The sequence below is a fragment of the Manis javanica genome, chromosome 4 (genome assembly GCF_040802235.1).
Source record: "Manis javanica isolate MJ-LG chromosome 4, MJ_LKY, whole genome shotgun sequence".
Taxonomy (NCBI): domain Eukaryota; kingdom Metazoa; phylum Chordata; class Mammalia; order Pholidota; family Manidae; genus Manis; species Manis javanica.
This window is the reverse complement of record NC_133159.1, coordinates 115,988,871-116,015,199: the sequence shown is the minus strand read 5'-3', so window position 1 is coordinate 116,015,199 and position 26,329 is coordinate 115,988,871. Positions and strand designations below refer to the sequence as shown.

The 26,329-nt window shown below is 43.2% G+C and overlaps 1 pseudogene; it reads right to left on the bottom strand.

The window, feature by feature from the left end:
- The window catches only part of LOC108403857 (dynein axonemal heavy chain 9-like), a 594,862-nt pseudogene that overhangs the window by 460,115 nt on the left and 108,418 nt on the right, over positions 1 to 26,329 (bottom strand).

Genomic DNA, 26,329 nt, shown 5'->3' with positions numbered 1-26,329 from the left:
CAGAAGAAAGTTGGCATTCTACTATGGAAATTAAGATGCATGACTTACAGGCTTATCAGAGAGGAAGGCCACTAGAGTCCTATGAAATAAGACAGGTTGGTTATTAATGCACTGTGTGACTTTACAAGAAGTCACTTTACACCTCTGAACCTCATTTTCTAATCTTCTAAAAATGAGACTATCATCAGATCTGTGATGGTCACCATTTCCAGCTTTCTTCTCTTCAGTCACTTTCCAGCTGATGTGGCTATGTGACGCTGTTCTGAACAACAAGGCACAGACACAAAGCTATGGGGTTCCTGGAGAACTATCATCTCCTGACATGGGCACTAGCTCTCTCCTTTATCTTTCTATTTGGAATGCAGACGTGATGGCTGGAGCAGCATACATTCTGACATCCTGAGGGAGCAGCTAATAATAGATATTACAGCACTGATATCACTGAGCCATTGGTTTACCATTAGCAACTGCCTACCTCAAGACTTCTTGCTGCATGAAAAAATTCTGTTTATGTCATTCTTGTCAGATTTTCTGCTGCTTGCAGTCAAAAGCATTACTAATACAGTGTCTCACTGGGTGGGGACGATTAAATGAACTGAAGGGGGTAAAACCCTCAGCACAAGGTTTGGCACACTTCAAACATTAAATAAACCATGTGCTATCAACACTGGTGAGCAATGTCAATGCCTTGAAACACAACCAACATTTGTATTTAAAGAGTTCTGAATCTGTGTTTAGAAAGTACTCAATGGAACCCCAGTGCTGGATGTAGTGAAAGAGGAGAAGTGAAGGAGTAACTGCCTCCTTTATAAAAGAACATCTGATTTTGAGAAAAATGGCTTTTGGTGGACTAGCAGGATGAATGAGCTGCAAAATATCCCCCTGAAGCCCTCAATGAATGAACCTGCTGCGGGGTTATTGCCCATTTGAAAGTTGGAACATTTCTTCCAAAAACATTACTTTTGCTTTAGCACAGTTTATGTTAAACTCCTCCCAGCAAAAGGGGTTTGCTTGCTTCTTTTGTTTTGGCAGTTGGGGCTTAGACATTATTAAAAAATATTTATAGGGTCTTAAGTTTGAGAAGGGTCTTTAATATTAGTATAATAACAGTTTCCATTTACTCAGCACTTACTGTTTGCTGGGAGTCATTCTGAGTGTTTTATATATTTTACTCTGCTATTCAGGAATGAAAAGAATGAACTATTGATATACTCAACAACATGGATAAATCTCAAATCATGCTGTGTGAAAGAAGCCAGACAAAAAAAGGAGTGCATGTCATATGATTCCATTATATAAAATCCTAGAAAATGCAAGCTAACCCACTGTGACAGAAACAGATCAGTGTTGGCCTAGGCACGGGGGGCAGGGGTGGAAGGACTGGGACGGAGGGAGGGATTAGCAAGAGACATGAGGAACTTCCAGAGGTGATGGTCATGTTCATTATTTTTATTGTAGTGATTGCATCATGGCTGTGTAAATATGTCAAAACTTATCAAGGTGTATCCTCTAATATGTACCATGTATTGTGTGTCGATTATAACTCAATAATGCTTTTCCTAAAGGGAAAACATTTAAAAAATTATGCTGCCTTTTAGTAGGAAATGGATAAATGAGCTGTGATTTATTTACACAATGGAATTCTATGCAGCAATGAGAGTAATAAAGTAGATCTGCATGTATGAAAACAGTGATTTAAAAAGTTTCTAAAAAAGTTACAGTAAGATACATATTTAAAATTTAAATACACACAACAGTACTGTGTATCTGTATGGGTACCTATATGTACCCACAGTGTAGGTTTGGAATGATACACATCAACTTTGGTTACTGAGGAGCAAGAAGGAGGAATGGATGGGGGTGGGTGTCGGCTGCGATGCTAAGATCCATAGCAGAATGACAAAATTTTAACATCTGTGAAGTCTGGGTGGTGTTTGCATGGACATCTGTTGTATTATTTTCTGTACTTTTCTGCATGCCTGAAATATTTCATAATTTTTTAAAAGTTTAAGTAATTCTCCTTTCTACTCTTAGCATCCAGTTCTCCATGCCATGGGCAACTGCTATTGTCAGTTGATTGTATGGCCTTCTGGAGATATACTAAGTATATAGAAGCATAGATGTGTGAGTGTATATAGATGTAAATTTTTATGTATCTCTTTTTAAACAAGACACAATCTGGTGCTTACTATATACACTCTCCTGTATCTTGTTTCTCTCTCCAAAAAGCTTTGGAAATAGTTCCAACTCAATTCATACAGAATTTCTTCATTCTTTGTAATAATGCTTAGGATTCCATCCTAAGGAAAATTAGGCCATTTCCCATCTTTTGCCATTACATTTACATTATAAACACACATCTTGCATATCTGTCTGGGTGTACTATTGGCCATTTAAAGTGGACTGTACCACATCAAAGCTAATCTTTTCTTTATTACATAGGGTCTTAAGTACAAACAGCAATGAAAATGCTGGGCTGTAAAAAGCATGATGGGCTCACGATGTGGGTGGGACAGTTAGCCTCTCATCTAATGCCAGAGAAGCTACCCTCTCAGTTTCTGTATCTCCTTTTGTAAAAATTCTATTTCCTCTTGGATACCAAGTCTCCAGCTCCCGCTTTTCTGTTAGTTGCACCCTTTCTCTTACCATTTTGTTGCTTCTAAAATGTTTTAGGCTAATAAGTCAGATAAACAAAGTTGTTTGGACTGTGACTAAAGTAAGAGGCAGGAGATCCCAAGTAAAGGAATTCAGTGCTTTTCAGAGGTAAGGGCATGAGCTTTGCTACATGGACTTTGTGACATGGATGCTGGCTACCCTGGTGCTTTGGGTTACCCACCAATTCTAGTTAGTTCTGGAGAGGTGATGGTAGCGGACAGCTGCTTCATCCATCATCTAGTGTGAGAGGAGGGCTGGGACCGAGAGGCCACCAGGGAATTAACAAGAGACCGAGAGCACTGTGTTTTGGTGTATGTCCAGCTGTGGTAGGGAGCCAGCGTCCATCCTGGCTCTAGTTGACAGTATTCTGTGACTGTTTTGAATAATTCTTTGTGTTCCAACAGGAAAGAAGGAGAAAATCCTCCAGCTGAGGGACCCAGAGTAAGAACAAGAGGTCTGAGTAGTGTAGAAGCTCATCCCCTTTTCCTTGGCTATGAAGTTTTACTCTCTATTTGAAGTATTCTTTGAATTATAAAATCAATGTAGGATTCTAGGAAAAAGACCCTCAAGAATACTCAAATGGTACCACAAATAATAATATTAACGTCAAATATTTATTTCACTTTTCAAAGTGTTTTCTTACCAGAGAGGTAGCCTGGTGGTTAAGAGCACAGACTCTGAAGTCAGACTATGTGTGGCCTCAGGTAGTTTACTTAACTTCTCTCTGCCTTGATTTTCTCATTTATAACATGGGGATGATGTAAGTACTTAACCTCACAGGTTTGTACAAGATTAAGCAATTAAAAATTGTATAAAAGTCTAACCTCAGAGAAAAAAAAAAAGTCAAACCTCAGGTTAGCACCAGAAACATACCTGATGGATATTTGATAAATGCCAGTAATAATAACAATAATAATTATCATTATTATTATTATCATTATTATTTAGTGTAGTTGTACTAAGTAAACAGAGTAAATTCAGAATCAGAGTAAATAGGCAGAGCTGATAATCTGATCAGCCCTTGGAATCAAGGCTTGCAGATAGGTGTAGAGGTGTATGTTTCCATGAACAAGAAACGGAAACTGTGTTAGGCAGACCCGGCGAGCTCCAACCAGGCGTGTGAAGCCTGCTCACGGTCACGGGCGGGCACTAACGTGACAGTGTGGGGCCATGAGGGACGGTTATGACATTGTGCGGCATGGTGGGGGCTGAGGCCTCGTGGAGCAAAGAGGAAGCTAGCTGTTTACCAGAGCTGTCTCTTCAGAGCTGATTGCTAACACGGAGGGAATTTTGCGAGCTGGTTGGTAAACACAGACATTGTTTGAAAAAAAAAATTAGACACTCATACAATTAAGTAAATTGTATCCAAAACAAAGGTAATAACTATATAAAACTCATTACATCCAAATTAGTCTACCACATTTTATCATCATCTATACTCTTCAGGTTATTTTCATCTTTCATTATCATATCTGTAAAGTGTGGAGATATGATAACTGGGGCGCCACTGTGCATCTCTGACTCCATGTTCACTGACCATGTTCATTGCATCAGTAACTTGCAACCGTTCATGGTGGGAGGATCTGCACTACGGAAGCTGGCAGACATACAGAGTAGGGCTTGGTCTGTTTTGTTACTGTGTAGACTTAAGAGATGCTGGAGACAAATGCTAATGCAGATTACTCTTAAAAGTGTGTCATACCTGTAGCTGCTTACATGGTGAAGAGCCCACATTCTTCCTTCAGAAGATGCCCACATTGTGGACAAACCAGCCAAGTTCTGACCTGAGTCTTCACCCCCTTTGTCTTACTTGTTACCACCCATGGGGTAGCTAGAATCGATTGGTGGACAGAGACTGACCTGTGAAACGTTTCCCAGCCCAGCAGGATGAAGCCTGGAGGCCAGTGTGACAGAGAGGCAGGAGTCTGCTAACTGCTCTGGGATGCAGAAAGCAGAGGCAGTGCTGGGCCTCCCAGCCCCAGACCCCGATGCCAGGAGAGCTGGCACGCGATGCAGAAAGGAGGCAGAACTGAGCTGCTCTCTCACTCCCGTGGGACCCGGGGGGGCCCGAGCACCGGTGACCCCATACTGGTTGGCTTGAGTTCATGTGAGCAGGTGCCAAGGAAGGAGCGGGGGACTGAAGTGGTCCAGGCTCAGCAAGCCCACTTTGTGAGTCAGCCGGCCTAAGGCCTGGGTGATGTACTGGGGGAGGAAATGGAAGGTTCACGTCTGCTGTCATCAGCTGTGACTTCTGACTTGCCCATTGCAAGCAGGTGTGTGCTGATTCCCCACCTCTGGGGGATTTTGCCCTGGAGGTGTGGCCGTGCACTGGGGTCTCATTGGGAAAGCTGGGCAGGGTGGGGTGAGGGAACCTCCTGGGAGTGAGGGTCAGGGAGGAAGTGACTCTGGAGGGGGAAACCCCTGCAATGAGCCCCTGACCCTGAGGCTGCAGCCAGGCGTGGAAAGCCAGTGAGAAGCGCGCTCCATTTGGTCAAAGACTGGATGCACCTGCCAGCCTTGCTGCCTGATGGTGACCTTGGGCAATCTCTTACTATTACCTGAGCCTCAGTTTCCTATCTATAAGATAGGAGGGATGAACACAATGATCTCTAGAGATGCCTCCACTGACATAAGCCTACCAGCCTGCCGAAATCTCTCAATGGCTTCCCACTTTCCTTGTCCTCAAGGTGCTGAACTGCTTGTTGTGTGTTGAACTTGGGGCCTGGAGGAGCTTGCACAGGCCAAGGAGGAATGTAGGGAAAGGACAGGAAAGGGCATGGGGCTAAGGGGTGCTGCAGGAGAGAGGCAGGGGCAGCCCAAGGGCAGCAGAGAGGGAGGAGCGGTGTGGCCTCAGGAGCCAAGCCCACCCAGCAAGTGCCTGGCACTCTGCTCCAGCACAGAGTCAAGGACAGGGTCACTGGCTCCCCAGCATGCCCCTCACCTTGCAGCATTGCCGACGTGGTGTAGTAGTTGAAGGGCACGTTTTTCACCTGGTACTGCTTGCCATCGAGGCTGGCCAGCTTGACTCCCACTAGCACTGATTTGCCGGTGCCCACGGTCCCCAGCAGCATAACTGGCCACCGCCGCTCCATAAGCCGCTCCAGGAAGTAGCACACTCGGATGGTCTCGCTCGTGTGCACCAAACAAGCCTGGAACGGGAACACAATGAGCATGCCAGGGGCTTGTGGGAGAGATAGATGCACTGCAAAACGTTCTGGACCATTTCAGGAGAGGGATGCTGCCAGCAGGGTGGAGCAGGCTCAATACTGTGGGCAGGAGTGTCTCCCCTCATAGCCATGGTAAGGCCATCCTATAACTCCCCCTCAGTGTAGCGAGTATCCCCTCCCGTCCTCTTCCAGCTCTGTCTGCCTCCCTGTGGCTTCTCTCACATATTTTAGTTGTTTTTTTTGAACCTTCTGCCCACAGGATGCTGGGGGGCTCTAGGAATCAAGAGCCCTTTGGGGGATCTTGTACTGCATTGTGCCTATAATTTCCTCAGAAAAGCTGTGTAGCTGGGAATGACTAGTTCCTAGCAAGGCCAGAACACTTGGATTCACATAAGGGGCAGCAGCTTCTGCAGGTCCTGGGATGACCACATGTGTCTGTTCACTTGGCCACACTCACCTGCAAAGGCATCTCGGGATCAAATTCAAACTGGGGGATGAGCTTGGACCAAGGCCCAAATTTCTTGGTTTCTGAGTCTATGTAGTAGTCAAAGATGGGTCCCTGGGAAGGAAACTTGACTGTCTTGAACTCTGTCAGCCACCATTTGCTGAATTCTGCCCGGTAGTCCACAAGCTGCCTAAACAAAGCAGGTTAGGGTGCACGGTTTCCCAGAGCCGGTAAGCTGGACGAGCCGCCGTGGCATCAGGCAGAGGTCAGGGAGGGGACACAAAGTGGCCCGGTTTGTGCAGGCCGCTCAGTGGACCAAATCCTCCAGGAAGGACACTGCTCCCCCCAGGACCAGCCTGACAAGGTCCAGCTGGCAGCCCTCAGCCATGAACATGCCCAGCTGCTGGACCTCGCAGCTGAGTCACCCCAGTGCTTTGTGGGGTGCATGGGCAGAAACGGGTGGGAACATGGAGGACAGTGGGAGCCTGCGTCCACAAGGTGGGCAAGTGTGGTCAGGACCTCCCAACGAGATAGAGCTCTGTCTTCCTATACCCCTGAGACTGAGCAATGCCCAGGATGGCAGTCAGCAGCATGAATAAAATGGTGACCACTGATGCTGGGGGCACAGGGTGGTGGGGTGGGAGGAGCGCCACTTTTTTCTGTGCCTCCATTTCCCCATCCATAAAATAAGGATCCAAGAAAAGACTTCTAAGGTGTCCTCAATAGCTAAAATTCTAAGTCTAGGAGCAGCAAAGACAAACACAAATGGGTCTTCATGACAAAAGGAATGGGTGGAGACATATAATTGACATGCATACAGATCAGATCCTGTGCCTCTTAGGATAGCACTGTGCACTCAGTGTGCTCAAACTGGCTGACATGGCCAAGCCCAAATATACACCCATATGCACATGCACATGCACGTTCACACCCCGACCTCCCACCAGCCACAAAACTAGTGCTACTAGCAACCCTCTAGGGGAGGAGTTCAAACCCCCTCTTTGAACACACAGACCTAGGAAAAATCTTAAAAAAGAAAAGAGACTGAGATTGGGCATTTTAGGAAACGTTCCTGGAGGGCAGGCCAGAGAGGAAGTGCAAAGGCAGGACACACCAGGAAGCTGGCTGTGTGGGAATGAAGCTGGACCTGGAAGAATGGTACTCGGCATTTTCCTACCATTAGGTAAATAGCATTGAATTATTTTGCTTTAAAATGAGAATGGAAATAGGCTCTATTGTGAGGACAGGTTTGTTTGCTGTTCTTATTCTGATTAAGGGTACGCTGTGTCTCTCAGTATTGTTCTCTGCAATTGGAAGCCCTAGAAAAATCCCTATTTTTAACTCATTGATAATATTCTTGAGGACCTTTAAAAGCCAGATTTTAGGTTTAGATGGGAAATCTGAGATGAAGACAACCTCTCGAAAGAAGATTCGATGGATCTTCTCTCCTCTTCTCCAATCTCACCTGAGTTACTCAGTCAGCTTCTCAACCAAACCATTAGCTGGGCTGTACCAACATCGTCTCACCGCCTGTAAGCTGGAGTGTGACCTTGCATTCTACTATAACTGGTCACTGTAATATAATCAAGGTCACCTCTGCTGAGTCATTCGATGGCCCTTTCTCAGTTCAGCTCTTTGTGGGGGGCAGGGGGATGGCTCTGCAGCAGTGACCTTAAGTGCAAAGGCCCCTTCTCCTTTAGACTCAGACAATTCTCTGGTTCTCTTCCTGCCCTTTGACCTCAGGGACCCTGAGGCTGTCTCCACAGACTGTAGCCGAGTTTGGAATGTAACATCACCTCATTTGGTCCTCACAATGCCTCCAAGTTATCCTGGTGAAAATTATTCCTCTTTTATGTATCAAAAGACAAAAGTTCAAAGGTTACACATCTAGAAGCATCTGGAAGAATTGGAATTTGAACCCAGGTTTCACTTTCCCAGTATGGAGCTCTCTGAGAGACTGTGTCCTGTGATCCCTGCAAAGCATTTAGGGAAAACCTCCCCCAGCCCTGGCCTTTTTTGGACCTTCTACTCAGGTATGGGCTGCATTTTGTATTTCTGTTTTGCTTTAATGACAGCCTGTTAAATGTAAGCACAACTGGTGATCCTGTTGTGAGTCTTTTGGCCAACTTCCTACTTGTCGACTTGGAGCACTATTTTTGTAGTCTGGCTTGAAGCAGCTTGTGCAGGGGGTCTTGGACCACCCCTGCTGCTAAAAGCTTTTGCCCTTGTCTTCTCTGCATGTGCCAGCATGGCTGCCTACAGCTCCAGGCACTCCAGAGCCCAGGACAATGAAGGGATGCTTTCTCCTGAGTTTATAGAAAAGAGTTGAGTGGATTTACAGTTTTCCATACAGAGACAGAAAATTGACCAAGTACTTCATCCTGATATCCTACTGCTTGGGAGTGGAGGATGCCCAGCAATGCTTGCTGTCTGGCATTTCAGCACTGAAAGGTCAAGGAATGTGTTTCATGGGAAGCACTAACCTATGAATCTGGGTCTCTGTGCCTTTCGCAAGCTCTAATCCATTTTGCTGGACTGGTTGCCTCCTTGCCTCAAAGAGGAAATATAACTGCCAATGAGGCAGTCCATGGAGAAGCTCCCGGGGCTACAGAACAGACAGCATGAAACCCTCAGGTGTCAAGCTCTCTGTCTAGCCTCCTCCTGACTGTGAAGATTCCCCCTTCCCACCAGCACCAGCTCTGGGGAGGGAGATGGAGAAAGGCCTGGTCCCAGGAGCTCGTGAGAGCTGCCTACTGAATTTGGAGCACAAAAGGACATGTTAGCAGGTAGTGGGAGGGGGTCTGGATGTTTACAGCCAGGGCCTGTGAAAAAAAATTAACTGTGAATTCTAAATTAATTGTGAATTCTCCCAGCTCACCTCTACTCTGGATTCTTAGAACAAGGCTTTGTCCCAGGAGGCTGACACATTTTCCCTCTCTCTCCAAAGAGCCCACAATCAAGCCAGACCAAAAGGAGTAAATCCTAACTCTCTGACCACTTCTTTCTGTGCCTCCATTTCCCCATCCATAAAATAAGGATCCAAGAAAAGACTTCTACGGTGTCCTCAATAGCTAAAATTCTAAGTCTAGGAGCAGCAAAGACAAACACAAATGGGTCTTCATGACAAAAGGAATGGGTGGAGACATATAATTGACATGCATACAGATCAGATCCTGTGCCTCTCAGGATAGCACTGTGCACTCAGTGTGCTCAAACTGGCTGACATGGCCAAGCCCAAATATACAACAGGGCAGCTTGGTTTGCTCCTGTCATGCAAGAGGTATCAGATATTTACTGTGAACCTGGATATTATGGCAGGAGAATATGAATAACAAACACACACATGTGCCAGCATGACTTTAAATCTTTTGCACATATTCATGCCAGACAAGTAAAACAGTGTCCCTTGACTTAATCCTCACAGCCATCCTAGGAACTGGGTACCATCACCACCCTCATCTCCTTTGTACCCATGGGGGAGTAAGGTAGAGAGAGGTTAAGTAATTTTGCCCAAGGAGCCATAATGAAGGGCCAAGTTACAATTCAAATCCAGAGTCCATGTTCTTAAACCTGTATGTGACATTGCCTGGTAGCTAGAGTCAGTTGTAAAAGACTGGTTTGCATAACCTTGAATGTGATATCTCTAGACAAAGTGCTTTTTATTTGGATGAAATTAAGTAAAGAAAAAGGCTGGGAATATAGGAACGGCTAGGGCATAAGGATGCCAAGATACTCCAGCCTGACATCCCTACCTCTGAACTGCATGAGGCTCCTGCAGCCAACGCTATGAGACACATACTGCTTTGGTTTCCTACCCACAGCCGGCAACTAACTTTTGGTCTAAACTTCCATGGACAGCTCTGCATTTTAAGGGTAAGGAGACATGCTGGTTCCCTCTGGCCTCGTACTTCTGAGGGACTTTTCAAAGGCTCAAGGGATTCCTCCTATTCATTCTACGGCACAGCATTATTCCACCTATAAAACTCACATCACCTTGCACAGTACCCTCCAGCTGTTGAAGCTCAGACATACAGCTCTCCAGGAAAGCAGTGATACAGTCACTAACTCAACAAGAAACAGCAAAATCTCACCTGCCTCCCCCAGGACACCTTTTCGTGGGAATGCATGTCTTCAGCAGAGCAATGCATGGATAACTAAACCATCTGGTGCATTCATGTTCATCCTGACATTTAGATGTCCCATCTCCCAAATCTTTGCTGGAAGATCAGGTTTTGCTGCTGTGGACATGGATGTAGGTGCTCACGGCATCCCAGCCTCTTACCTGATCTTGAACCATCACTCCACCAAATGCCCAGATGGCAGCAAACACAAAATACAGCTCACAGGTTTCCTTGGGGCAGTCTGCAGGGATGTCCTCCTTGGTCAGGAGACACTTAAGAAGGTGGAAGAGCATCTGCACCATACTCTGCTCTGGGATAGGAATTATCTTCTTAAATCTGCAAAGAGAGAGCCAGATATGCTCTAGAACACTGCATTTTCCATCCTAGAGGCATGGTCAGATGGCTGCGCAAGCCACTTGGTTCTGGTGGGCTCATGACCTGCCAGACTCTTAGGGCTTACAGAGGGCCAGACGCTTCTTCAGCCTGCATCCTCATCAGCTATTTTGGGTCATCTCTCTGTGCAGACAAGGGCCCAGAAGGTTTCTGGGAAGGTTCCTTTTCCTATCACCCTTTCCTCTGATACTCTCGCCTCCCTCTTCCCTCCTCTGAACACTGATGATCCCTCTCAATCCTTGGGAAATGTGGGCAGCTGTGAAAATGTAAGTAAATATCTCAGAATTTTCTCTTTTGAAAGAAAGCACCTCAAGAGTCAATATGGGTGCCATTCTGAGGTTACTGCTTCCATTCCTTCTGCTCAGATGAGTAACTAAAACACAGTGAAAATGTTTCCCTTGGGGCCAGAGTCTTATATTGGGGTGGGAGGAGTGCAGAGTGGACAAATGATTATTTTATACAATCATGATTTACTTGATGAAGTTTGTCTTCCAAGACTATGCACCTGTGCCTCTGTCCTGGCCTGGTGTTTGTCCTCTTAACCTTGGCTTTGGAGGTCTTGACTGAAAGGCAGGTATCAAGGGATGTACAAAGGTGACCTGTGCCCAAGGGAACAGGAGCATGTGTGCATCCACACACATGCGTGCGCACGCACACACACACACAGGCATGCACGCACACATGTATGTATGCACAAGGGCACTTTCAGCCCACCATGCATATATACAGAGTGCCCACATACCCACAAGCTCAACCTCTCCTGCACACCTGCCCTCGCAGCTGCTTCCCACGGCAAGATGACCTCATGGGCCACACAGGAGCAGGTGCGCTGTTACAGGATGAATGACACCACCGACTGAGACCTTCAGTTGTTCTCCAGCAATGGGCTTCAGCGCTCCCTCACATTGCATTCTTCTTAGTGTTTGGTTCTTAAACCTGCTCTCAGTCTAGTTGCACCTCACAACAACACTATGAAGTAGTCCAGTAGTCAAGGCTTCCATGAGTGAGGAGAAAATTGAGTACTTGAGAGGCTTTTCTTCATTTGACACATATTTGCAACAGAAGGTTAAAATGTAGCTGTCTCAGGCAGAGTTTTGAATAAGGTACAAGATGATAGGGGCCGACTAGGCTGACCATTCCAAACTGACATCCAGGCAACCCGGGGGCGCCTGTAAAGGCTGTTACAACCCTGGCCTCTCATCTTCTCCAGGAAGAGAGGATGGAAGTGGGAGATGCCGGAGGGGCCAGCAGTTGGCACACAGAGAACACCTGGTGGGTGAAAAGTGTCCCCTCATGCACAGGGAAGGCAGGTGCTCACCCGGAATAAAGTTGGAGAAAGGGCTTCAGTAGGACCGCTCTGAAGCAGCAAAGGACCTGTACTTGAAGAACCTTGAAGAGACTGGCTTATCTCATAGCGGAGCTAGGAGGTTGCTCACTGGGGCAGACTGTGCTCCCATTTATCAAAGCAGGGAGGGGCGAGTATTTCCTGGAATCCCCCTGTGAGCCATGAGCACGTGGGGTGCTTTAGATGCCGGCCAAAGGAGCAGTTTGCATGAGGAGTTATACAAGACCGGCTGATGGAGATGCATTTACTTTCTTCAAAGGAAGGCATGTGGAAGATCCCCAGTGATGGAGAGTGGCCCAAGGACTCACAAAATCTTCAATTTTGGATCTGCCACAGTTAGGGTAACTAAGGCCATGCCAGAGTCAGTCATTAAGGCCTTTCCTCCCTCTTACTCTCTTCTCTCCGTCACCCTTCAGCCCTGACAGGTCAGAAGTTGCAGCTGATTGAGGGGGTGACTGGTAGAGTCAGGACAGAGGAAGTCAAGGACACTTTCCTTTGGCACTGAGGGTGACATCTGGAAGATGGCCTGAGCTATGGGCCAGGGGAGAAGTGTCTTTAAATGCAGTCTGCTTTTTAAAATTTTCACTGTGTATTTTCTTTTAATTTTCATGTGTGTGTATGTGCACACATGTGTGATTGTGTGATTACAAATGATCAGATACCTTTTTATTATTGGAGAATGACGGGTAAAGTCACGGGTGTTTACCTAGATGTCATCCAGGGGTGGGAGGAGAACCAGCCACATAAAATGGTTTTGAACGAACAGTGGGAAACAAAATAAGTTGCTTTATAATCATCCCTTATGAGGCCCACTCATTCAGTATAAAAATCACACTATGTTGACCTCACACAGCTTCATAGTAACAGGGCCCCACAAAGCCAGCACTATGATGCCGTGATGGATTAAAATACCAGTAAGACTTTGAAGTGTGCACCTTGTCACTAACTAGCTGTGGCCCCGAGAGAGCACCATGGAACCCCAGCTCTTTGTCTATGGGATATTATGCCCTCTTAGGAATGCTGTGAGAGTTAAATGAGATAACCATAATTGACAGCTGTGCTTTTTCCTTGATAACCAGAATTCAGAGACTGGCGGGTGTTGTGTCTGGAGAGATTTAGTACAGTTAGTGTCTTCAAAGCTTATTCCAAGATTTGCACATGCACATGAACACACACTTGCCCATACCCATATAGACAAGAGTTTGGCATCTCTTGTTCTAAATGCCCAGAGTGGGGAATGGCCTCCTAGTCAAAAGACAAACTGGACAATTGTCTCAGCAAATGACAAAGAACAGGTGCATGCTGGTTTCCTAAAATCTCCCTTCTGGTTGACCTCTTTGCTGCTCTTGCCCCCAGGAGACACTAGCCACCATTCCCACTTTCAGACTTTGCCTGCTGCCAGAGCCGCTTTATCTCATTAGCCAAGGCCACGGGGCCCACAGGCCACAAAGGGCTGAAGGCTTTTCATGGGTTTATGAAAATGGTGAAATTTGGAAAAGTAATTACTGACCCTGGCATATAAAAATTTCAAAATCAAAATTAATATGTGTGTGATTAAATATCTAAAAATATACTACGTCAATGGTTCAGCTGCAACTCGGGTTTTACTTATATAAAATTCACTCTAAATGTGGGTGGATTTTGATGGGGTGAGGGCAGGCATGTGCAGTCAGAGGGCCTGGGGCACTCATTCACCTCTGCTTGGTGCATGCCAGTGGTTCTCCATCCTGTGCTTGACAGACCAATGAATAAAAGAGTCAGAGATCATTTTGAGTGGTGGACTTAATTTCCCCAAAACAATCCTGACCCTAACCTGCTGACCCTTTAAGAGCTGTGCATCTCTGAGTCACGTTGCCTTCACGGCACCAGCCTCTGATGGTTGAAGTTGGAGGAACCACAAATTTGGGTGCCTGATTCATAGAATGATACATCAATTGACCAAGAAAGAGAATGTAAAACAAAAGCAGGGGCCTAATGCTGGAACCTCTCTTTGCAGACACATGTGATATTGTGGCTATAAGTATCTTTTTGGTTAAGAGGAATAATCTCTTGTTCATGTGATAAGTGTCCAAGGCTTATTGGCTCTGCTCCTGCAGACCTGTAAGAGGAGAGGTGAACTCACAGTGTCCAGAGGGCTAGGACTGGCCAAACAATGCATTCTACCTGATCCTCCATTACATGGGCCATGAACAGACATGACCAGGAACAGAATGTGGGTATCGAGGGCCACTGACCTCTAGGTCTGTTAGCCTGGCCTCTGTAGGAGGACCAGCTGTGTGTCCTGCAAACCAGAGGACTTCAGGATTGCTGTGTATTACAACCTGCCGCCTCCGCTGGATACACCCACATGCGCTCATGGGAGGCACTTGCCACCTTCCTCCTCCTCCTCACCCACCTCACTTCTTGCCTGAACTGATAATAGGCATCCCGTGGCCATCCTAGTGTGCGTTCCCCTCTGCCATCTGCCACACCCACAGGGGAATGCTTAGGGACATCTGACTTCAGGGGCAGGACACAGTGTCAGGGGGGCCTCGGATGTGAGCCAACCAGTTCTTCTGCAGCTTTAACGCATTACATCCTGTGTTTTGTGACCTACCTGATTCTGAGTGTGTCTAAGCAGGTTGGAAGATACTTGTCAAACAGAATGGTTAGGTTGGCTCGCTCTGTCCGGATTTCCCTCTTGTCGATCCAGCTGCTCACTGCAGGGTTCCACCCCAGGTCTGCTGGGTTGATGTACAGGATCCCTGGGAGCACAGAGAATATTGCTCAGTGAGTTTTCCACAGGTGTCACTATAGTCTTCACCCCAGAGTTGTTTTCTCTGTTTAGAAAACATACAGAACACTGGACTTCAAAAGAACGGAGATCTGGCTGATGACTTTGGGGCGAGCGCGTTTGCTCTTGGGGCCAGCTCTGGACTGAGAACAGCTGGTGGAAAGCAGTGTTGGCAAGGATCTTAAGGCCAACTCTAGGCTCAAGAAGAGAGAAGGCTATGCCATTAGGCATACTTGGCACGGTGTAGAAATGTGTGGCAGGTCAAATGGTGGGACCTGAAAGGATCTGTCCATGTCCTAACCCTGGGACCCTGGGAACACAATCCTATGTTGAAAAAGGACATTTGCAGGTGTAATTCAGGATCTTGAGATGAGATCATCCTGGATTATCTAGGTTGAACATGTGCAAGTCCTTCTAAGAGACAGCGGAGGAAAGGCACACACAGAGAAGGCCACGTGAAGATGGAGGCAGGGCCTGGAGTCACAGGCCACAAGCCAAGGAGTGCCTCAGCCAGACTGTGTGAGGAAGGGTGCTCCCCTGAAGCCTTCAGAGGGAAGGCAGCTGGCCTGAAACTTTGATTTCGGATGTCTGACTTGCAAAAGAAAGAGAGAATAAATTACTGCTTTTTGCAAAGCCACCAAGGTTGTGATTTGTTACAGTGCTCCTTGGAAATGAATAGGCTGGGAGAGGCAAGTCTCTTGGGCCTTGTTCACAACCTCAGCACAGGTCCCTGCAAGGGAATCTGTCACGATGGTGGAGATCTCTTTACCCTCTAGCCTGTCAATAAATTTGGCCTTGGTGTTAGAGGAAAGTTAAGGCATAAAGTTGTTATCTTCCACTAGGATGTCGTGAGAGTCACAAAGCTTGTCACCTCCACTGTCACGGAGGCGAGCACTGGCTTGAAAGCAGCCTAATTTGAGGCACTTGTGTACAGTTGTCCAGCCCAGGGGCCATTCCCCTTCCCTACCATACATTTCTGAATTAGGAGGGTCACAGGGCCCCGGCCTGAGAGTGCTTGCTCACACTCATGGATGTGGATTGGGGCTGAGGATTGGCTGGTGGGTGCCTGGCTCCCTTTGGGAGCTTCCTGCAATGCCAGCCAGGTCCTGTGTGATGCTGGAGGTGCCTGTTTTCAGCCAAGCAGTTCTGTGGTTTTGTCCTTTCTCATGCCATACCTGCTCTGGAGACGGTGGCTGGGATAGCCATGTGCAGGTGGCTGATCTCAAAGAGGATCCACATCGTGGGATTCAGAGGGATCCTCTCATTGCCAGCCAGGGTCAGCACCTGGAAACAATGGGGGGGACAACAGGTGGGGAGGAGTTAGGGCGCATGGCCAGCTGGTGGGGATTTGCTGGATTTCTCCTGTAAGAATTACAGATGATTGCTTTCTTCTTTGTGATTACATGTGTTTTCTAAATTTTCTACAACAATCCTCTCTCTCTCCTCTCTCCACTCCCACCCGTGTGTATACCGAGTCAGGAAATAAGTTACCTAAAAAACTTACATTGATGTCAGTGATTTGAATGAATTAGGCCATACTGGAATAATAAGATTATTAAAGGAAAAAAGCTTAGGCTTCTTATTACTACTGTGTCTCTTTAGGTCATCCTTCTGGGAGAACATACATTTGTTCTAATAATCCTATAAATGTAGAAACCATTGTAACACTTCTAATATGGATGTACTTTCTGAGCAAGTTTAGGAGCAGCCACCAGCTCAATAGCTAGTTTATTGGCACTGTTAGTCTTCATTGCTTATAAAAAATAAAAATATAAAGGGAGGGATAAGGGAAATAAGGGGTATTACGATTAGCACACATAATATAGGGGGGGCATGGGGAAGGCAGTATAGCACAGAGAAGACAAGTAGTGACTCTATAGCATCTTACTATGCTGATGGACAGTGACTATAAAGGGGTATGTGGTGGGGACTTGATATGGGGGGAATCTAGTAACCACAATGGTGCTCATGTAATTGTATATTAATGATACCAAAATAAAACAAAATAAAAATATTTTTTTCCATGGATAAAGAGTGTCACCATTGAGAATGTCTGACAGGCTCAGAATATTTCTGATCTTTAGTTTCCTTATTTGGAAAGAAAAAACAAAGATTGGAAGAGATGATTTAAGACTCCTTTCAGCTCTAAATATTAAATTAATCTACATGCAGATTTTATGGTGCATGAAATAAATCAGACAGAGAAAGAAAAATACTATATGATCTCATGTATATATGGAATCTAAAAGAAACAAAATCATAGAAACAGAATAGATCAGTGGTTGCCAGGGTTGGGGGTGATGAGGTGGGTGGAGGAAATGGATGGAGGTCAAAAGTTACAAACTTCTAGTTATGAGATAAATCTACAATGTAATGTACAGCATGATGGCTATAGTTAATACTGTATTGCATATTTGAAAGTTGCTAAGAGAGTAGATCTTAGCACTTAAAAGCTCTCAAAAACAACAACAAAAAGATGATCAGATGAGGTGATGGAGGTGTTAACTAACCTTATTGTGGTAATCATTTCAAAATATATGCATACTTCAAATCATCACATTGTATACCTTAAATTTACACAATGTTCTATGTCAATTATATCTCCATAAGCTGGAATAGATTTAAAAAAAATAAAGACACTGGTAATAATTCTGTACTCAGGGCTACCCTGTGTGGAATTGAGATTTCCAAATGTGCCTGGGGTACAGGTTTCATAGATGAGTAGGGATGATGCAGACTCCCCCTCTCCACTGATACCTTGTTGTCGTCCATGACAGTGTTGAGAGACTCTATCCACGTTGGATCTATGTCGCCATCCAGTAAGATCCACTTGGGCCCATCATGGGTGATGTTGGCAAGCTCCCGCATGATGGAAGAGAACAATCCTAAAAGGAACCACGGATAATTTATTTTCCATTTCACCACCAATCTTCTTTCTCTCAGCACAGCCTTTCCTTATTAGCTACAGAAGGTGTAAATAGAAAGGCAGGTCAGAACTGGTTTTGTATTTTTACCAAGATTTGACAGTGCCATGAGGCAACTCCCACTCTCTCTCTGCTCCAGTCTGACTTTTAGTAAGAACAGCTACACAAAACAACAATGCCTGATAGTACTGGCTTTTTATGTGACAAGGGACTCAGCAAATTATTTCAACAGGCAACTGTGACATGATGGAATTACATAAAACCTTTTTAGGTAAGTTTTCATCCTTTGTAATTGCAGACCAGGGAAATCTTGTCAAATGCAGACTTTGAGAAAAGGCTGAATGTGATTTAAACTGGCATTACAGGAAATTTATATCTTCATTAGGATAGAATTGATTTTTATGAGACCAAGCTTCCCCAATCAATAATATGGTATGTCTTTTCATTTATTCAAATATTGTTTTATGTTCCTAAATACAATTTTATAGCATTTTCAGTGTATCACTTTGGCTAAATATATTCCTAAACATTTCATAGTTTTTATTGCTATTGTGAATGGGACCATTTTTTTTGTACTTCCATTTTTAGCTGGCTACTGCTAGTATAGAGAAAAGCTATCAAATTTTGTATATTTAGTTTATACTTAGTTACCTTTAATAAATGTTCTTATTAATTCTAGTGATTTTTCAATAATACCTCTTGACTTCTTTAGGCATAAAGTTTTATCAGCAAAATAATGATTTTTCTACATTCTTCCAATTTATACCACATATTCCATTATCTTGTCTTACTGCATCTTCTAGAATCCCACCAATCAACCCTAACTAATAATATTGGAATATGTCTCTCTCCCTGACTTATTCCAGATTTCAATGAAAATGGTTTTACTTTCTCATCATTAAGAATGCTTTCTTTTTCCTTTTGACTTTAGGTTAAGAGTATTTATTATATTTAAGGGAGTCCTTCTGTAGGATCTGAAGAATCAAAAGTTAGCATAAGTACAGCCATCTTAAAGGCTTAAATACCACCCCCTAACCTAGAAGGAGGAAAATTATTAGAATCTTGAAAAACAAGTTAGTCAGCCAGTGTTAAATGTAGTGACCTTTAATTAGCTGACCTCAAATCAGTTAATCATACACACCAAGCTTATCTTACTAGAACCACCCTAAACATTCCGAAGGTAATCTTATCTAACCAGACCCCAGGATGTGGCCCCAGGCAAAGATTTATGTGTCTATGAAAAAACACTGTATTGTGATTGTGGAAAATGTTGCCCCCTTTGAAAATGCTATAAAACCTTCTGGCTTTGTGTGCTCAGGGTCCTCATTGAGACCCGCTGCATCGGGCTGACTTGGACCCCAGCTAGTTGGCTTCTGAATAAATTCCTCTTGCTTGTTGCATCAAGAAACGTCTTTGGTGAGTGACTTGGGGCGGCGCCTTCCTCAGGGGAATCCAACACTTCTATTTCTATTTTACTTAGAATTTTAAAAAAATTAGGAGTGGCCAGTGAGTTTTTAGCATCTGCTGATTGACCAAATGATTTACACCCTTAATTTTTCAATGCTTTAATTAATACTTTAAAATAAGTAATTAATACTTATATACTTAAATACTTAATAAGTATTTAAAAATACTTAGAAAAATAATTAATACTTTAAAAAACACTCTAAAAATAATCAATGTAACCCTACATTCCTAGAGTAGATTCTACTTGGTCAAAGTATATTATTCTTTTGAGATAGTGTTTGTCTCCCCTGAGGGTGTCAGCCCCAGGCAAGTTCACTCTGGATTTGGTGAGAAGGAAAAGTGACAATGGAATGTTCTTGGGGTAAAAGGGTTTATAGCCAGCTTTATTCTCATGGTGGCAGGTCAAGCTCTAGAATCCTGTCTGCCTGAGGGCAGTCTGCATACAGCAGGCTAGTCTCTACCTCCCCACCTCTCCACGACCTTGCAGCCACACAGCCCCAGAGCACTGGGTGGAGCTCCTTACATTGAGTCACTAATATCTCATTGCCCACAGGTGTGCAAGTCAGCACCTACCAGCACTGCTCATGCTCAGTGGGCAAGCAAACCAAGGTCAGGTGAGAATCCTGGCCATGGAACTTCCATTTTCTCTACAGTGTTGGATTCTATTTACTGATATTTTATCATGAATTTCTGAATCTACATTACTAAGTGAAATTAGGCTCTTGTTTTTGGTTCTACAGAAAAGTTGATATCAAGTTTATTCTGGCTTCATAAAATGAATTGAGGGAAGTCCTTTTTATGATTTTGGAATTATCTTTTCTTGTTCTGGCTATATTTTCAAATTTTCCTCTTTATTAGTTAACTCATTTTCTACTTCATTTTGAGTAAATCTTTTAACATTATACTTTACCAGTGGACCATTTTATTTCTGATTTTTGTATGTGTCATCTAAGTATTCTCTTCTATTTTAATCTTGTCTGTATCTGTTACATCTTCTTTCTCCTTCCCTATGATACAATTTTACTTTTTTTTTTCCCATTAATCATGCTCACAATGGACTTACATTTACTTATCATTCCTATGGTTTTCTTTGCTTCTTTCCACCAATTTTAGCTTTTATCTGCATTGTTTCTTCTTCCCAATTTTCTCCAGGTTTAGTTTATTATTCTTTGAATAATTAGGATGGATAATGACTTCCTTCATTTCTCATCTACCTTGTAAAATAGAGTTTAGAGTTCTTCCTTATTGGCTTTAGATATGTCCTATAGGTTTTGATGAAGTGTTTTTCTTTCTATTGCTTCCTACAGGGATTGCAATTTAATTTTCCCTTTAATCCAAGGATTAAGTGAGCATTTCTTGATCTGCAAGTGGTAACATTATTTTTGGTCATTTCCTTGCTATTTGTTTCTAATTCTATTGCATTATTATTAGAAATTGTGGCCTCTGCATTAACACTTTTGAATTCATTCTGGTTTGCTTTGATCCCAATGAAACTCTAAATTTTTGGAAATGTTCCATGAACCTACCAAGAAAGGAATATTTTCTATTTGTAAGATGCAAAGTTATATAACTATGTGTTATACTGAGTTTGATGATATATTTCCCACTTCTATGTCTATACTTATTTTTCTGTCTACTGGATCTAATACTGAAAAAGATGCATTAATATAATACACTATATTACTGTTTTATTAAGTGGTTCTGAGACATTTAATAAAGTCATACTCCATTTACTTGGAAGTTCTCTTGTTTAGTGAATACAGATTTATGATTATTAAATTTTGTCAGATTTTCAACATTTAATGAACACATTAATAAAACTTTAATTAAAATTGAAACACCACTTGAAGTTTGGATTATATTATGTGAGTTTAAATCTGATATGGAATAGGAAGTACTTGAGACTAGCCAGGAAAATTACAAGAGAGCATTGAGGAGGACCCTACCTTATCAGACATTAAAATGTTATAAAATGTGACTAAAATAGAATGGCATTAGATAAATAGGTGAGTGGAACAAAGTAGAAAACCCAGTTAGATCTCAGTGTATTTGACAAGCTGGTGTTTAAATTTAGAGGGAAAGGATACTTTACTTAATAAATGTTGCTGCACATTAATTTAAATTATCCACCTGGAAGGAAATAAAATTGATTCTGTACCTTACCTCATACCAAGCCCCAAAATAAATTCCAGATGGATAAAAATGTAAACATAAAAAGAATCTCTAGGACCAAATTTATGATACCAAATGTACAGCTGAAGGGTAGAAAGGGTTATAAACTATGTAACAATTCCACATTCTAAAAAAACTAGATGGACATAATTTCCTACTCTAAAAAGTATATGGTAAATATGCCATGAAGTGTGTGCAGAAAAATGGCAAATAGGGAATAACCATTAGCAATGCCTACAACAGATAAAGGGTTAATCGCTTTGACGTATAAAGAACTGTACAAACTGATAAGAAAATAATAAGGGGGAGTCAAATCACAGAGGAGCCAATTACTAAGACCAGTAACAAGGAAGAGATGTTAAGCCTCATTAATAGTCACTGAAATAAAAACTAGAGATGCTACTACCCTTATTCTAGGTCTCTGACTGAAGGCTCTAAATTAGGATCCCAGGCAGTTTGACCCTGATGTAGTCAGACATGGAGACATGAGGAGGGATCCAAGATGTCCTCATTCATTTCTGAAACATCAGTTTTAGAAAGAGATCATATCCATTCACAGAGTTGTCTTCTCTTTCTTTTCTGCTCACACCCAGTGATAATAGACCCTTTTTCAACATCCGCCCGTTGCTGATGGTAAGGTCAGCAATGAGTGAACAAAGGTTTGGAACCCTCAGGATCGTTGAAGAGACCAGGGTTCTAGGGCCCTCCTGAGATGCATGATGGTGAATGTCCCCTTTGGCAGCTTCCCCATCTCTCCTGGGGCTGTGCCCTCTGTGGAATGCCACACTGCACTGCTCCCTAAGGAATGGGCTGTGGGCTTCCCTATCACACCCATGTCTTAAACCCACTGCCTGGCTAGGGACTCTGTGACTGTGCTCCAGAATCACAGAACTGCAACTGGGAATGCCTGGTGGCCTCATTCTCTGTGAGTGCCCCCTTTCAAGGGGCAGCTGCAAAGTCCCCAAGCAAAGAGACTACCCCAAAGGCTAGGTTCCCCTCCAAGCCAAAGGGTTTCTTCCTTTCCTTGATTCTCTCTTCACTTCCTTCTCCCATCCCAAAAAGACCAGCTAAGCATTCTCTCCTCTGCAGCTCTTCTCACGATGTTCACACCTGCTTGAGGGCCTCTGAGGGTAGTGGGGACTTTCCCCCAGAGGTATCCTGCTCTTACCATCCTTCCATTCTCGTGTGGCTGGATTAATGATGCCGAAGAGCTCTTCATTTGTGACAGCTTTGGGGTTGAGGTCGGTCCAGACGGGGCGGCATTTCATGATCTGATAGGTCTTGTGCAAGGACCTCAGCACCTGGGACTTGCCAGCACTGGCACTGTCCACCATGAACACTGAGTGCTGCACTGCCAGGAGCTCCTCCAGCTGGACCACCTGGAGGAACACAGCACTCAGCCAGAGGGACCTGTCACTCACCTACTCCCCACAGCTCTTCTGTGGGCCAGGCTGGTGTCTGGAGTGAGACCGATATCAACAGAAGAAGGGCTACTCCCCTCAAGATGGAATGGGTTCTAACCTCAGGAGCAACATGATTGCGGTACTCATTCATCATTCAATCATATAATTTATTAGTCACCCACTAGGTGCTTGAGAGTGCACCAGGTTCAGGGCATTCAGAGATGACCGTCCTGCTCGGCATGATCCCAGAGTCTGATGGAGCAGCAAGTCATGTGGACATGACAAGTGATAATAATGGAAGGTAAGGTGGTGGGGCTGCTCTGGCTGTTGAAAGGAGAGTGTATTATATTCCTAGACTTTTTTCAACAACAATTACTGATTCCCTGCTACTGGAAAAACTTAAAATTGCTTTCTAGTTCCATCAAATTTTGTTCATTTCAGTGGTGTTGAGATATAACCCAAGTACCATAAAATTTACCTTTTAAAAGTATAAAATTCAAACCTTTTGAGCATAATCCCAGGATTATACGACCATCACCACTCTCCAATTTTAGGACCTCTTTATCACCCGAAAAGGAAAAAAAGATGTACATACTCATTGCTGGTCACACCTATCTGCCCATTGCTGCCTCAGCTTGTGCAACCCGTGAAGTATACTCTGCCTCTATAAATCTGACTATTCTGGACATTTCCTATAAATAGATTAATTAAATATGTGGTATTTTGTGAATGGCCTCTTACAGCGTTTTCAAGGCCCACCCACACTGTAGCATGTACCAGTTACTTCATTCCTCTTTATAGCTGAATAAAATTCCACTCCATAGGTAAACCACATTTTGTTTGTCCACTTATCAACTGATGAATGGGTTATTTCTACTCTCTGACTGCTACTAATCTGCCAACTTTTGACGGTATCTTCTGTAAGATAAATATATAAGGACACTTATGCTTACTTTTACTCGTCCTTGTCCTCTCCATCACCTCTCTTCTGCCAGACCCATTATTCTCTTATGTTGCCATGTTTGGTAATATTTATATTCTGTTCTGTACTTATATTTAGACCTTCTATATTTCCCATGATTATAAGAGTTGAAGACCAATAGTGGCTTACTTTTATGATTGTAGATATTTTTCACTACATTGTGTTCTCTGTGGATTTAGAGTTGTGATGACAGAAGTTATTCTAAGTATCAGTCCAAGACACACGCGCCACTTGCTGGCGATCACTTCTATTGCTATGAAAAGGTAGAAGAACCTGGTCCAGTCCAAAATCACTCAAACAATGCCAGAGAGAGGGCTTGGTGAGATAGATATACCCAAACATCTTGAAAAAGAATTCAAAATAAAAGTCATAACCATGCTGATAGATCTGCAGAGAAATATGCAAGAGCTAAGGGATGAAGTCTGGAGGGAGAAATGAAACAATCAATAGAAGGACTTAAAAGCAGACTAGATGAGGTGCAAGAGACTATGGAATAGAATGGAATAGAAATCAGAGGACAGGAATACAGAGAAGGTGAGGCAGAGAGATATAAAAGGATCTTTAGGAATGAAAGAATATTAAGAAAACTGTGTGACCAATCCAAATGGAATAATATTCGCATCACAGGGGTACCAGAAAGAGAAGAGAGAGAAAAAGGGATAGAAAGTGTCTTTGAATAAATGATTGCTGAAAACTTTCCCAAACTGGGGGAGGAAATAGTCTCTCAGACCATGAAGCCCACAGATCTTCCAACACAAGGGACCCAAGGAGGACAACACCAAAACATATAATCATTAAAATGGCAAACATCAAAGACAAGGACAGAGCATTAAAGGCAGCCAGAGAGGGGAAAAAAGATCACCTACAAAGGAAAACCCATCAGGCTATCATCAGACTTCTCAATAGAAACCTTACAAGCCAGAAGAGACTGGCATGATATAATTAATGCAATGAAACAGAAGGGCCTTGAACCAAGAATACTGTATCCAGCATGATTATCATTTAAATTTGAAGGAGGGATTAAACAATTTTCAGAGAAGCAAAAGTTGAGGGAATTTGCCTCCCACAAACCACCCCTACAGGGTATTCTAAAGGGAATGCTCTAAATGGAAGCACTCCTAAGGCTAAATAGATGTCACCAGAGAAAATAAAATCACAGCAAAGAAAGCAGATCAGCCAAATACTAACTACAGGCAAAAAATAAAATCAACTATTCATAAAAGTAGTCAAAGGAAACACAAAAGAGTACAGAATAAAAGACCTAACACACAAAGAATGGAGGAAGAAGAATAAGAAGGGAGAGAAATAAAGAACCATCACACTGTGTTTATAATAGCTTAATAAGAGAGTTAGGTTAGACAGTTAGATAGTAAAGAAGCTACCTTGAACCTTCGGTAACCATGAATCCAAAGCCTGCAATGGCAATAAGTACATATCTTTCTATAATCACCCTAAATTTAAATGGACTGAATGCACCAATCAAAAGACACAGAGTAATAGAATGGATAAAAAAGCAAGACCCATCTATATGCTGCCTACAAGAGACTCACCTCAAACCCAAAGACATGCACAGACTAAAAGTCAAGGGATGGGAAAAGATATTTCAAGCAAACAACAAGGAGTAATAAGCAGGTGTTGCAGTACTTGTATCAGACAAAATAGACTTCAAAACAAAGAAAGTAACAAGAGATAAAGAAGGACATTACATAATGATAAAGGGGGCAGTCCAACAAGACGATATAACCATTATAAATATCTATGCACCCAATACAGGAGCACCAACATATGTGAAACAATACTAACAGAATGCATTCATTCTAGGAGACTTCAACATACCACTCACTCCAAAGGACAGATCAACCAGACAGAAAATAAGTAAGGACACAGAGTCACTGAACAACACACTAGAACAGACAGAACTAACAGACATCTACAGAACTCTATACCCAAAGCAGCAGGATACACATTCTTCTCAAGTGCACATGGAACATTTTCCAGAATAGACCACATACTAGGCTACATGAAGAGCCTCAAAATTAAAAAATATTGAAATTCTACCAACCAACTTCTCAGATCACAAAGGTATAAAACTAGAAATAAATTGTACAAAGAAAACAAAAAGGCTCATGAACACATGGAGGCTTAAGAACATGCTTCTAAATAATCAACGGATCAATGACCAAATTAAAACAGAAATCAAGCAATACATGGAGACAAATAACAACAGCATAAAGCGCCAACTTCTGTGGGATGCAGCAAAGACAGTTCTAAGGGGAAAGTATATTAGCAATCCAGGCCTATTTAAAGAAGGAAGAACAATCTCAAATGAGTAGTCTAAAGTCACAATTACTGAAACTGGAAAAAGAAGAACAAATGAGGCCTAAAGTCAGCAGAAGGAGGGACATAATAAAGATCAGGGAAGAAATAAATAAAATTGAGAAGAAGAATAAAACAACAGAAAAAAAATCAATGAAACCAAGAG